The following is a 12,500-nucleotide window of genomic DNA, read 5'->3' as shown; positions in this document are numbered from 1 at the left end:
ATCTGGTAATAATGAAGAAGAAAGGGAAAGTTGATGCTGAAGATGATGGCGATATGATGCGGATTAAGTGCATATAATTAGTTCTTTTCCATTCCCTGGCTTTTGATATTATGGTTATTATTTCTTTTTGACATCTGAGAATGGAGGTCAAAGATTATATGCAAATTCCCTTCCCGTTACGTAAATGGAATTCCTATGTAGCATCTGAATCGCTACGGGGTCTCGCCATAGCCTCAGAAGCACTCCACATGGTGAGGTGAAGAGGAGACGGATCTTGATGGTGCTAACAGTGTGAAGATAGTGAGGATGTAGACCTGCTGGTGGTGTAGACGAGTATTATGGTGCCGGGTGGTGGTGGTGGTGGTGGTGGTGGTGGTGGTGGTGGTGGTGACAGTGTTGGCAGTGCAGCTATTTCTGGTGCACCTCTTCTCGTGGTGGTGATGTCATAACTTTTTCATGGTGCCCAGAATATTCGTGATCTTGCAAAATGGTGATGATGGTGGTGTTATATCCCTGGTGGTGATGGTGGTGACGAATGTGGTAATGACTGTGGTTGTAATGATGTGGTAATGATGGTGGCACTAACCTTGTACTGCTATGGAGGGTCCTACAAAAGTTGAGATTTTTTTGGTGGTTGTGTAGTGCTGATGCGGGTACTACTGGACGTATGAAGATCTTATATTTATCTACATCTTTGTCTGTCTGCCTGTCTCTGTCTATCTCTCCCTCTCTCTCTCTCTCTTTCTGATATATATATATATATATATATATATATAATAATTTGCATATATGTACTGTATATTTATGCATATGCACACTGTGGTAGGTGGCGAGGCAGCCATCCACTCACTGGACGTAGTGTTATCACCTTCTGTAGACATACACTAAGTGACAAACCAAATAATTTCCTGTAACCCGCGAAACCATTTACTACGCTAGGTGGTAACCATATAGCCAAATGATGCCTGGTGGTCACATGGGTTACGGTGCTGCAGCCTGATGGGGGCCGTGAGGGTTTACATCCAAGGCGTGGCTCGGGTTTCTTGCCACACAATACCTATCAGGGGACAGCGACTGGATGCTGGTCACCGCCTGAAATGTCGGAACTGAGTAGTCTAGTGTGTGTGTGTGTGTGTGTGTGTGTGTGTGTGTGTGTGTGTGTGTGTGTGTGTGTGTGTGAGAGAGAGAGAGAGAGAGAGAGAGAGAGAGAGAGAGAGAGAGAGTGTGTGTGTGTGTGTGTGTGTGTGTGTGTGTGTGTGTGTGTGTGTGTGTGAGAGAGAGAGAGAGAGTGTGTGTGTGTGTGTGTGTGTGTGTGTGTGTGTGTGTGTGTGTAAATAAAATTACTTATGAATTAGGCTGTACTGCATCAAAAGGCGACCGGCACCCCAAAAAATCACATTGTAACCATTTCTCCTGCAGTACGGAAATGGGATGGAGCTGAGAGGTATATGAGGGAGGGGGGAGTGAGCTGGGGGGAGGGCAGTCAAGTGGTAGGGGACAGAGCGACTTGGAGGCGTTTTGTCTGCGGCCATCCATTCCGGGATTAGGGCGTCGGGCTATAGATAAGATGGAAATGGCTCTCCTGACCAGTTAAATAGTGTTAGGCACATATCTGATGCTACCAACGCTAGTAATTGTTGCGGTAATGGTAGGGATGAGTTGGTAGAGCTTTAATGGTAGCGGTAATGGTAGGGATGGGTTGGTAGAGCTTTAATGGTAGCGGTAATGGTAGGGATGAGTTGGTAGAGCTTTAATGGTAGCAGTAATGGTAGGGAAGGGATTGGTAGAGCTTTAACGCTATGGGTGGTAGTTATAGTGTAGCACTTCCATACTGTGATGACGTGAAGGAGCGTTGTGGTGTGGATCTGGATGTGACAGGAAGCGTTAGGAGAAACACACTGAGGTGGTTTGGCCATGTGGAGAGGATGGAGAGTGAGAGACTGACGAGGAGAGTGTATGTGAGTGAGGTGGTGGACGGGGAGAGAGGGAGGGGGAAGGCCAAGGATGAGATGGAGGGATGGAGTGGAGAGGTATATGAGAAAGGCGGGTGTGAGTTGGGAGCAGGGCTGTGAAATGGCGGGGGACAGGGTGACGTGGAGGCGATTTGTTTGTGGCCACCCCGTATAAGGGATTAAGGCTTCTGGCAATAGATAGATAGATAGATAGATGGATAGATTCTGAAGGAGTTAGTGCCACAGTCCACGTATCTTAAGTTATTTTGGTCCTTTTGTAGCTTATTTCACGTAGCTCATTGGCCACTTCTTCGTGACTAGCATTATATTCTCGTGTTTGTCTCTTGCTACGGCTCAGAGATGGAGAGATGGCAATTTTAAGCCAAGTTGAGGTAGACGGAGTGAAGCTGTGACGTTATACAAGAGTTCACAGACATGGGCTGGTATTCTCGTGTTTATGGAGGCTCCCTAACACCTCTTCCTTGGCGATTTATTTTGGATATGGCTGGTTAATATCATATGGTTCGTTATTCATGAAGAGCAAAGTGATACTGGGAGGATTTACACTACTACTACTACTACTACTACTGAAAGAAAAGCATTCGGGAGCCGAATGCTAATCGCCCTCAAGAATATGCTGTTGGCCAAGTCCAAGATTTACCATATCCTGATACCCTGAAGGTGTCATGTTGATAGCTCAAGCCGTTCATGAGATATAATGGTGCTAAAGGCGGCCGATAAAAACTAGTTGACCTTTGGCAGCCATTTTGGTGACCCTGACCTTGACCCCGAGTGCCCATTTTCGAACTCGGCCAAGATTTTGACCATGTCTTGATACCCTGAAGGTTTCATGTTGATAGCTGAAATCGTTCATGATATTTAATAGGAACACACACACACACACACACACACACACACACACACACACACACACACACACACACACAGGCGGGCAAAAACCTTATAGCTCCGCCTTGTAAAGGCGGGCGATAATAATAATAATAATAATAATAATAGTAATAGTAATAATAATAATAATAATTACCACCATCACCACCACTACTACTACTACTATTAATAATACGGTACTAATAGAAATACTACTACTACTACTACTAATCATGCTCGTCATATAGCCTCCCTTCCCCTGCCCTTCCCATCCTCCCTCTCGTATCTTTCAGTCCTTGTTGTCAAGTTTTCTTTCCTACAACTGTCATTCACTTTCCCCCCCATCTCTTCTTTTTCCATTTTCTCCTCCTCCTCCTCATCTTCTTCCTCCTCCTCTTCTTCTTCCTCCTCCTCTTCTTCTTCTACCTCTTCTTCTTCCTCCTCCTTCTCCTTCTCCTTATCTTCTTCTTCTACCTCTTCTTCTTCTTCCTCCTCCTCCTCCTCATCTTCTTCTTCTACCTCTTCTTTTTCCTCCTCCTCCTCTTCTTCTTCTACCTCTTCTTCTTCTTCCTCCTCCTCCTCCTTCTCCTCCTCTTCTTCTTCTACCTCTTCTTCCTCCTCCTTCTCCTCCTCCTCCTCCTCCTCTTCTTCTTCTACCTCTTCTTTTTCCTCCTCCTCCTTCTCCTTCTCCTCATCTTCTTCTTCTACCTCTTCTTCTTCTTCCTCCTCCTTCTCCTCCTCTTCTTCTTCTACCTCTTCTTTTTCCTCCTCCTCCTCCTCTTCCTCTACCTCTTCTTTTTCCTCCTCCTCCTCCTTCTCCTCATCTTCTTCTATCTCTTCTTTTTCCTCCTCCTCTTCTTCCTCCTCCTCCTCCTCCTTCAGTTTCATTTCCTTCCTGCTCTTACCCTCCCTCATAATCCATCAATGGTCACTTTTTCAGTTCAGCAACACACAACAAACACGATTCAAAATATTTACTATCCTCTCTTCACCTTAACTTGGCCCAGATTTTCGTCCTTTTGCAGCTTATTTCACGTAGCTCAGTGGCAGGAAAAGGCAGTACTGCGGCTCTGCATCCTTTCCACAGCACATCTTCGTGACTAGTACCATATCCCATTAATTCACTGTTAGAAATCAGCAGTGAAGATGGAGAGAAGGCAATTTTAGGCCAAGTTAGAGTAAAAAGGGTACGGAAGTCTCAAAAACTCTACTGTAAATAATAATAATAATAATAATAATAATAATAATAACAATGATAATAATACCGGCAACAACAACAATAATAAAATAATAATAATAATAATAATAATAATAATAATAATAATAAAATAATAATAATAATAATAATAAAATAATAATAATAATAATAATAACAATAATAATAATAATAATAATGCTAACAATAATTCATAAAACTTTGCCTCACAGAAAGAGGGTGTGGAATAAAATATAAAAATAAATAAATAAATAAATAGACAGATGGATAGATAGATAGATAGATAGATAGACAGACGGATAGATAGATAGATAGATAGACAGACGGATAGACAGATAGATAAATACATGGTAGGGAAGATGAGAGACTAAATTCATGGCTTCTTTGAATATCAACATTTCCCTCAAAGTCAAAGAAGTCGAGAGAGAGAGAGAGAGAGAGAGAGAGAGAGAGAGAGAGGTTGATAGTAGGATGCTTAAACTTGTCACCTTCAAATTAATGACATGTTCTCTCTCTCTCTCTCTCTCTCTCTCTCTCTCTCTCTCTCTCTCTCTCTCTCTCTCAGCAAATCGTTGTTGTCGTGGTGCTGGTGGTGGTGTGGTGCGGTGTGGTGTGGTGTGCTGGTAGTGGTGTGGTGTGGTGTGGTGTGGTGTGGTGTGGTGTGGTGCGGTGTGGTGTGGTGTGCTGGTAGTGGTGTGGTGTGGTGTGCTGGTAGTGGTGTGGTGTGGTGTGGTGTGGTGTGGTGTGGTGTGGTGCGGTGTGGTGTGGTGTGCTGGTAGTGGTGTGGTGTGGTGTGGTGTGGTGTGGTGTGGTGTGGAGTGGTGTGGTGCGGTGCGGTGCGGTGTGGTGTGGTGTGGTGTGGTGTGGTGTGGTGCGGTGTGGTGTGGTGTGCTGGTAGTGGTGTGGTGTGGTGTGGTGCTGGTGGTGGTGTGGTGTGGTGTGGTGCTGGTGGTGGTGTGGTGCGGTGTGGTGTGGTGTGCTGGTAGTGGTGTGGTGTGGTGTGGTGTGCTGGTAGTGATGTGGTGTGGTGTGGTGTGGTGTGGTGTGCTGGTAGTGGTGTGGTGTGGTGTGGTGGTGGTGGTGGCGGCGCTTGTTGTTTTCGTTATTATTATCATTGTTGCTAGCCCCGGTCTCTGGCTGAGCAAACCCATCGATCGCAAGCAAGCAACTACTTTTATGTGACCATCGTACAAGTGCAGTACAATACGAAATCCATACAGAGATCCAACGTGCTTTGTGGTAGACTCCAGGCCTTGGGTTCCTTCTTCCTTGCATTAAAAAAAAAAAAAAGTGCTTCATCAGGGTCGGACCAAGGCCCTTCCCACGGCGAGGCGCGGGGAAATATAATGTTTGGTTCCTGGGTGTACGCCGAACTTGCTCCATCCAGGGTATACATCCTCACCACGTTTCAGTTAACCACATCAAATTACAAAAAAATAATAATAATAATAATAATAAAGAAAATATTGTGTCTGCATACATTTATCTCTCTCTCTCTCTCTCTCTCTCTCTCTCTCTCTCTCTCTCTCTCTCTCTCTCTCTCTCACCACTTCTAGGCCTGCATTCCCGTCGGATAAGGAAGCTCCCTAACACCTCTTCCTTACCGATTTATTTTTGGACATGGCCGGCTAATATCCCTTTGTATGTTATTTATGCAGAGTAATGGCGATATTGGAAGGATTTACATAACACAAAATAGGACAGCAGGGTGTAATAGGCAAAATAAATCGCTTAGGAAAAGGTGTTTAGTGCAAGTCTGTAGGTTATTTATGCAGAGTGTGGCGATATTACAAGGATTTATGTAACACAGGATAGCAAGGTGTAATAAGCAAAATAAATCGCTTAGGAAAAGGTGTTAGGGAACTTCCTTAACGGACGAAAGACGATTTTTTCAGCTTAGGAGGGATTTTTCAGCTTAGGAGGGATTTTTTTCGGCTTAGGAGGGATTTATGTAGCTTAGGAGGGATTTTTTCAGCTTAGGAGGGATTTTTTTCGGCTTAGGAGGGATTTTTTCAGCTTAGGAGGGATTTTTTCAGCTTAGGAGGGATTTTATTCGGCTTAGGAGGGATTTTTTCAGCTTAGGAGGGATTTTTCTCAGCCTAGGAGGGATTTTTTTCAGCTTGAGGGATTTTTTCAGCTTAGGAGGGATTTTATTCGGCTTAGGAGGGATTTTTTCAGCTTAGGAGGGATTTTTTCAGCTCCGGAGGGATTTTTTTAACTTAGGAGGAATTTTTTTCAGCTTAGGAGGGATTTCTTTTAGCTGAGGAGGGATTTCTTTCGGCTTAGGAGGGATTTTTTCTGCTTAGGAGGGATTCTGTTCACCTTAGGAAGGATTTTCTTCAGCTTAGGAGGGATTTTTTTCAGCTTAGGAGGGATTTTTCTCAGCCTAGGAGGGATTTTTACAGCTTAGGAGGGATTGTTTCAGCTTAGGAGGGATTTTTTTTTCAGCTTAGGAGGGTTTTTTTCAGCTTGAGGGATTTTTACAGCTTAGGAGGGATTTATGCAGCTTAGGAGGGATTTATGCAGCTTAGGAGGTACTTTTATAGCTTAGGAGGGATTTTTTTCAGCTTAGGAGGGAGTTCTGTAGCTTAGGAGGTACTTTTATAGTTTAGGAGGGATTTTTGCAGCTTAGGAGGGATTTTTCAGCTTAGGAGGATTTTTTTTCAGCTTAGGAGGGATTTTTTCAGCTTAGGAGGGATTTTTTTCAGCTTAGGAGGGATTTTTTTCAGCTGAAGGCCTCACATACACGCCTCATTAATCCCTCCATTGCCATAAATCCCTCCAGAGCTAAGAAAAAAAATCGCCTAGCAAGAATAATATTAAAAATGGTCTCTGCTGCTGGGTTGTGTGAGTGAGTGAGTGAGTGTTTTTGTGTAGTAAGTGAGTGAGTGAGTGGGTGTTTGTGTAGTGAGTGAGTGGATGAGTGAGTGTGTTTTTGTGTAGTGAGTGAGTGGATGAGTGAGTGAGTGAGTGAGTGTGTGAGTGAGTGTGTTTTTGTGTAGTGAGTGAGTGAGTGTGTTTGTGTAGTGAGTGAGTGAGTGAGTGAGTGAGTGTGTGAGTGAATATGTGTATAGTGAGTGAGTGAGTGTGTTTGTGTAGTGAGTGAGTGAGTGAGTGAGTGAGTGGGTGAATGAGTGAGTGAGTGAAATAGTGAATTTTTGTGTAGTAAGTGAGTGAGTGTGTTTTTGTGTAGTGAGTGAGTGAGTGAGTGAATGAAAGAATGAATGAACATGAAGCGGTGCCAAGGCCTAGCAAACCCGTCCCCGGCAGTCATTTTAGTGCTGACGTATAAACACAACAGGATATCTAGTCAAAGATGTCACATATCAAATTTGGAGTAAATCGGGTGAAAACTGACGATTTTATGCCCATTTGAAATTTTAGGTCCGACCCACCTGACACTGACCCCCCTACCGCTAACTGGGGGGTGACCCCCCTGATGTAATGAGGCATGTTATAGGACCCACCTGACACTGACCCCCCTACCGCTAACTGGGGGGTGACGCCCCTGATGTAATGAGGCATGTTATAGGACCCACCTGACACTGACCCCCCTACCGCTAATTGGGGGGTGACCCCCCTGATGTAATGAGGCATGTTATAGGACCCATCTGACACTGACCCCCCTACCGCTAACTGGGGGGTGACCCCCCTGATGTAATGAGGCATGTTATAGGACCCACCTGACACTGACCCCCCTACCGCTAACTGGGGGTGACCCCACCTATGTAATGAGGCATGTTATAGGACCCACCTGACACTGACCCCCCTACCGCTAACTGGGGGTGACCCCCCTGATGTAATGAGGCATGTTATAGGACCCACCTGACACTGACCCCCCTACCGCTAACTGGTGGGTGAACCCCCTGATGTAATGAGGCATGTTATAGGACCCACCTACACTGACCCCCCTACCGCTAACTGGTGGGTGACCCCCCTGATGTAATGAGGCATGTTATAGGACCCACCTACACTGACCCCCCTACCGCTAACTGGGGGGTGACGCCCCTGATGTAATGAGGCATGTTATAGGACCCACCTGACACTGACCCCCCTACCGCTAACTGGGGGGTGACGCCCCTGATGTAATGAGGCATGTTATAGGACCCACCTGACACTGACCCCCCTACCGCTAACTGGGGGGTGACGCCCCTGATGTAATGAGGCATGTTATAGGATGCAGATTTGAAAGATGCACCTTTAGGTTTGGGTTTCATGGCGATGTGACGAATTGGAAAGGAGTTATGGTGAAAGACGATTCTTACCCGTCCCCCCTTTGTTTTTTCTTTTTTTACTTTTTTTTTTTTTTTGTCCCTACAGCCTGGGCCTTGGCCCAGTTTGGCCCCAAATTTAATCAGGTGATCAGAAGGTCATAGTCCATCATCCCTACAATTTAAGTCAAAATCGCACCGGTAGTTTTTGCGTAAAGTTGTTAACAGACAGACAGACAGACAGAAAGCAGGCAGACAGACAGACTGAGAGACAAACAAACAGACAAACCAAGTGAAAACAATATCCGACCTCGAGCCCCTCCGAGGCGGGGATGGGTAATGAATGAATGAATGAATGAGTGACAGTGAGAGAGTGAATTTTTGTGTAGAAATAACAGGGATTATGATTGAGGGGAAACGACTGTGAGAAAATAAAGGCGAGACAGTTCTGTAAGCGAGGGAGGGAGAGAGAAAGAGAGAGAGAAAGAGAGGGAAGGAGGGAGGGAGGGAGAGGGGGGAGGGGAGGAAGGCCGTGCACAGAAATGAGAGGAAAGTGAATTTATGCAAGAGGCAAATGCGTTGTAAGGGAAAAGATGAAGAGTGAGCGAGGGAGTGAGCGAGGGAGGGAGTGAGCGAGGGAGTGAGTGAGCGAGGGAGGGAGTGAGCGAGGGAGTGAGTGAGCGAGGAAGGGAGTGAGTGAGCGAGCAGGTTAGGGAGAGAAATCTTGTGTTGCAATCAGATTAGACCGAGGTTATGAAACACAGAAAATCCTTGAAAGGGGGTACGATGAAAGAGAGATATGTGAGTGAGTGAGTGAGTGAGTGAGTGAGTGAGTGAATGAGTGAACGAGTGAGTGAGTAAGAGAGTCAGCGAATGACGACTTGCTTAAAACTGAAAAAAATAAAGCGAGGTTTTGAAACAGGGAATGGCATCCAATTTCCATTTCCCTCTCGCTACATATCATCTTATCTCTCTCTATCATCATCCTTCCCTATCTCCGAATTTCCTGGTGCATGTAGGAGTGGAGGCAAAGGTATATTCAAGCTATCGTAGAGAGAGAGAGAGAGAGAGAGAGAGAGAGAGGAAAATTAGAAATGAACAGGAGGTAAAGAAATGTAATGAAACTGGGGACATGAAGCGATGACTATGAAGGCAAAGAGGAGTGAAAAAGAAGAGGCAAAGAAGTGATATTGGAGAAGAGGAAGAGGAGGGAGAAGAGAGGGAAAAGAAGAGGAAAGAGAGAATAGAAGAGGAAGAGGAGGGAGAAGAAGAGGAAAGAGAGAATAGAATGATGAGAATTAGAGGCCGTGTAAACCCATTGCCTTGCTCGTTCAAACGCAAACTCTTACTTATAATCCAAAACACTTCCCACAAACAAGGCTCCTTAGCAGTGAATTATGAACAGAAATAATTTTGTCATCCACTCACCTGATGTAGTGCTGCCTACGTCTTCCTTAGCCTTCATCATTCTTTTTCTGTGCCTGCCCTCCTCTCTTCCTATTTCTCCCATCTTTCCTGTCACTTCTTATTGCTTTTCTTTCCTTTACAGGTGGCTTTACATTGAGTGACAAGCCAAATGGTTTCCTGTAAGCCAAGAAACCATTTACAACGCTGGGTGGTAACCATATAACCAAACCATATGTGCTGCCTACGTGTCAACAAGTGGGTTGGTGGAGGGTTAGTGCCCCTCCCCGTAAAACAAATTACTCGAAGTCAAATGGCCACCCTTTACGGGATTATGGCGTCTGGCCATAGATAGATAGATAGATAGATAGAATTCTGCTGAGTCGTATGGCCTTCGTGTTTTATTGTTGTTTTTGTGTTTTTTTTCGTGTTTTATTCTCCTATTCATTCTTCTTTTCAATTGTTTTTATTATTCTCCTCTATGCAGGTCTTTTTAAAATCGTGTATTAATTTCTATAGTTATTCTATCTGTCTATCTGTCAATATCTCTGTCTCTCTGTTTCTTTTCGCCGTTAGTCTGTTTCAGGTCTCTCTCTCTCTCTCTCTCTCTCTCCACACCACCACACACATTTCTTTCCCCTCCTCAAACAGGCTTTAATCTCTCTCTCTCTCTCTCTCTCCACACCACCACACACATTTCTTTCCCCTCCTCAAACAGGCTTTAATCTCTCTCTCTCTCTCTCTCTCTCTCTCTCTCTCTCTCTCTCTCTCTCTCTCTCACCGCCCCTCCGCCCCTCAACCAGGCCCCTCTCCCCCCAAACAATAAACAAACACATGTAACACCAAAAAAAACGAATACCGGATCTAGGGACGTCAAAAACGCAATAAGCACGCAGGTCGCAGGTACGGCGTTAGAATTAGAATCAGAATCGACTTTAGAATTAGAATCGACGGAATTTATTAACCATCATTACTGTACACTCACTCGATGTAGTGCTATTCTCAGGTGTCTGCCCATTCCTCGCCTCCATCCTTCTTTCCTTCCATCCTCTTCTGTCTTTCTTTCCTTCATTCGTTCCTCGTCCGTCTGTCCATGGGTGACTTTACACTCCCTCTTCTGTCTTTCCTTCCTTCATTCTTTCCTCGTCCTTCTGCCTACGGGTGACTTTATACTTCCTCTTCTGTCTTTCCTTCATTCTTTCCTCGTCCTTCTGCCTACGGGTGACTTTATACTCCCTCTTCTGTCTTTCCTTCATTCTTTCCTCGTCCTTCTGCCTACGGGTGACTTTATACTCCCTCTTCTGTCTTTCCTTCATTCTTTCCTCGTCCTTCTGCCTACGGGTGACTTTACACTCCCTCTTCTGTCTTTCTTTCCTTCATTCTTTCCTCTTCCTTCTGCCTGTGGGTGACTCTACACTGAGTGACAAACCAAATGGTTTCCTGTACACCAGGAAACCATTTACTACGCTGGGTGGTAACCATATAACCAAATTTTGGCGTCTGGTGGTTTAGTGGGTAATTATTGCGCTCCAATCGGACTGAGCCGGTGAAGGTTTATATCCAAGGGGTGGTTGGGGTTGATTGCTCACGTAATGCCACTCAGGGATGAGTGAGGCTGGTCACTCTCATCTTAAATGTCAGGACCAACTTGCCTAGCCCCGGGATCCTACGCTTCTCATAAGGCAACGTAGGATTAGATGATGGATGGATGAATGGATGGATATGTTGCAGGGAATTTGTGTAACCAATGATTTCATGAAGTCTCTAGGAAATTCGTTAAATGAGTCTAAGATTAGGATGAGTTAATTAGAGGTAGGTTAAAGCTAGGTTAATGTAGGCTGTGGTTAGGGTAGGCTGGGATAATCTAAGCTACGTTTAGGTTAGGTTAGGCTAAACTAGGTTAAGTTAGGTTAGGGTAGGTTAAGTTAGGTTAGATTAGGTGATGATCGCTTAGCATAATTGGTCACATGAATTCTCTGTAACATAATTATATATACATTACTGCCCAGGTATGAGAGGAGAGAATACTAGTAGTCTATCTCTCTCCCTCTCTCTCTCTCTCTCTATCTATCTATCTATCTATCTGTCTATCTATCTATCTATTCCCAGACGCCTTAATAATATAATTCTCAGCTTATATATAAATAATTCTCAGCTTTCCGCCTATTTGTCTGTTTCAGGTCTCTCTCTCTCTCTCTCTCTCTCTCTCTCTCTCTCTCTCTCTCTCTCTCTCTCTCTCTCTCTCTCTCTCTCTCTCTCAATATTTCTTCTTCTACCTTGAGACAAACTTCCTTCCTTCCAAGATTATTTTTATTTTTTTACCTAGAAATTAAACAAAAGAATATATAATGTTTTTCGGTTCTCCTTTTCACTATGATGGCCTGTGTATGTCAATGTTTTTTTCTACCCTGTGTCGATTTAGTGTTTTTTTTATTATTATTGTTATTATTATTATTTTTTTTTTTTGAGAAGAAAAATGCGAGACGCCTTTCAATATCTTTTTTTTTTTTTTTATTATATCTCCCTTACTCTGAAAATCATTATCTATCGGTGAAAGGATGTCTGTCTATCTATCTGTCTGTCTACCTATTCACGGAAGCCCGAATTCCGTAAGGGGAGTCCCCAGGGGGGGGGACCATAAATGCCCCCACCATCTGCCCGTCTCCCGGTGACGACTCAAGGTGCCTGGAACCACGGTCTGACTCTCTTCTTCTTCATTTCTGCAACATTCGTGGCCTTTCCTCTAACTTTCGCTCTGTTGAGCACCACCTCTCCTCCTCTAAACCTCACCTTCTTTTTCTAACGGAGACTCAGCTGTCTGAGGCAACT

The 12,500-nt window shown here is 44.5% G+C and overlaps 1 protein-coding gene across 5 annotated transcripts in view; it reads left to right on the top strand.

Moving 5' to 3' along the window:
* The window catches only part of Obsc (Obscurin), a 543,345-nt gene that overhangs the window by 617 nt on the left and 530,228 nt on the right, over window positions 1-12,500 (top strand). The gene's annotated exons all lie outside the window — the stretch shown is intronic.

Source organism: Coenobita brevimanus, chromosome 84 (assembly GCF_032717465.1).
Source record: "Coenobita brevimanus isolate Jiangsu-jjx chromosome 84, ASM3271746v2, whole genome shotgun sequence".
Lineage (NCBI taxonomy): Eukaryota > Metazoa > Arthropoda > Malacostraca > Decapoda > Coenobitidae > Coenobita > Coenobita brevimanus.
This window is presented reverse-complemented; position numbering and strand designations above follow the sequence as displayed.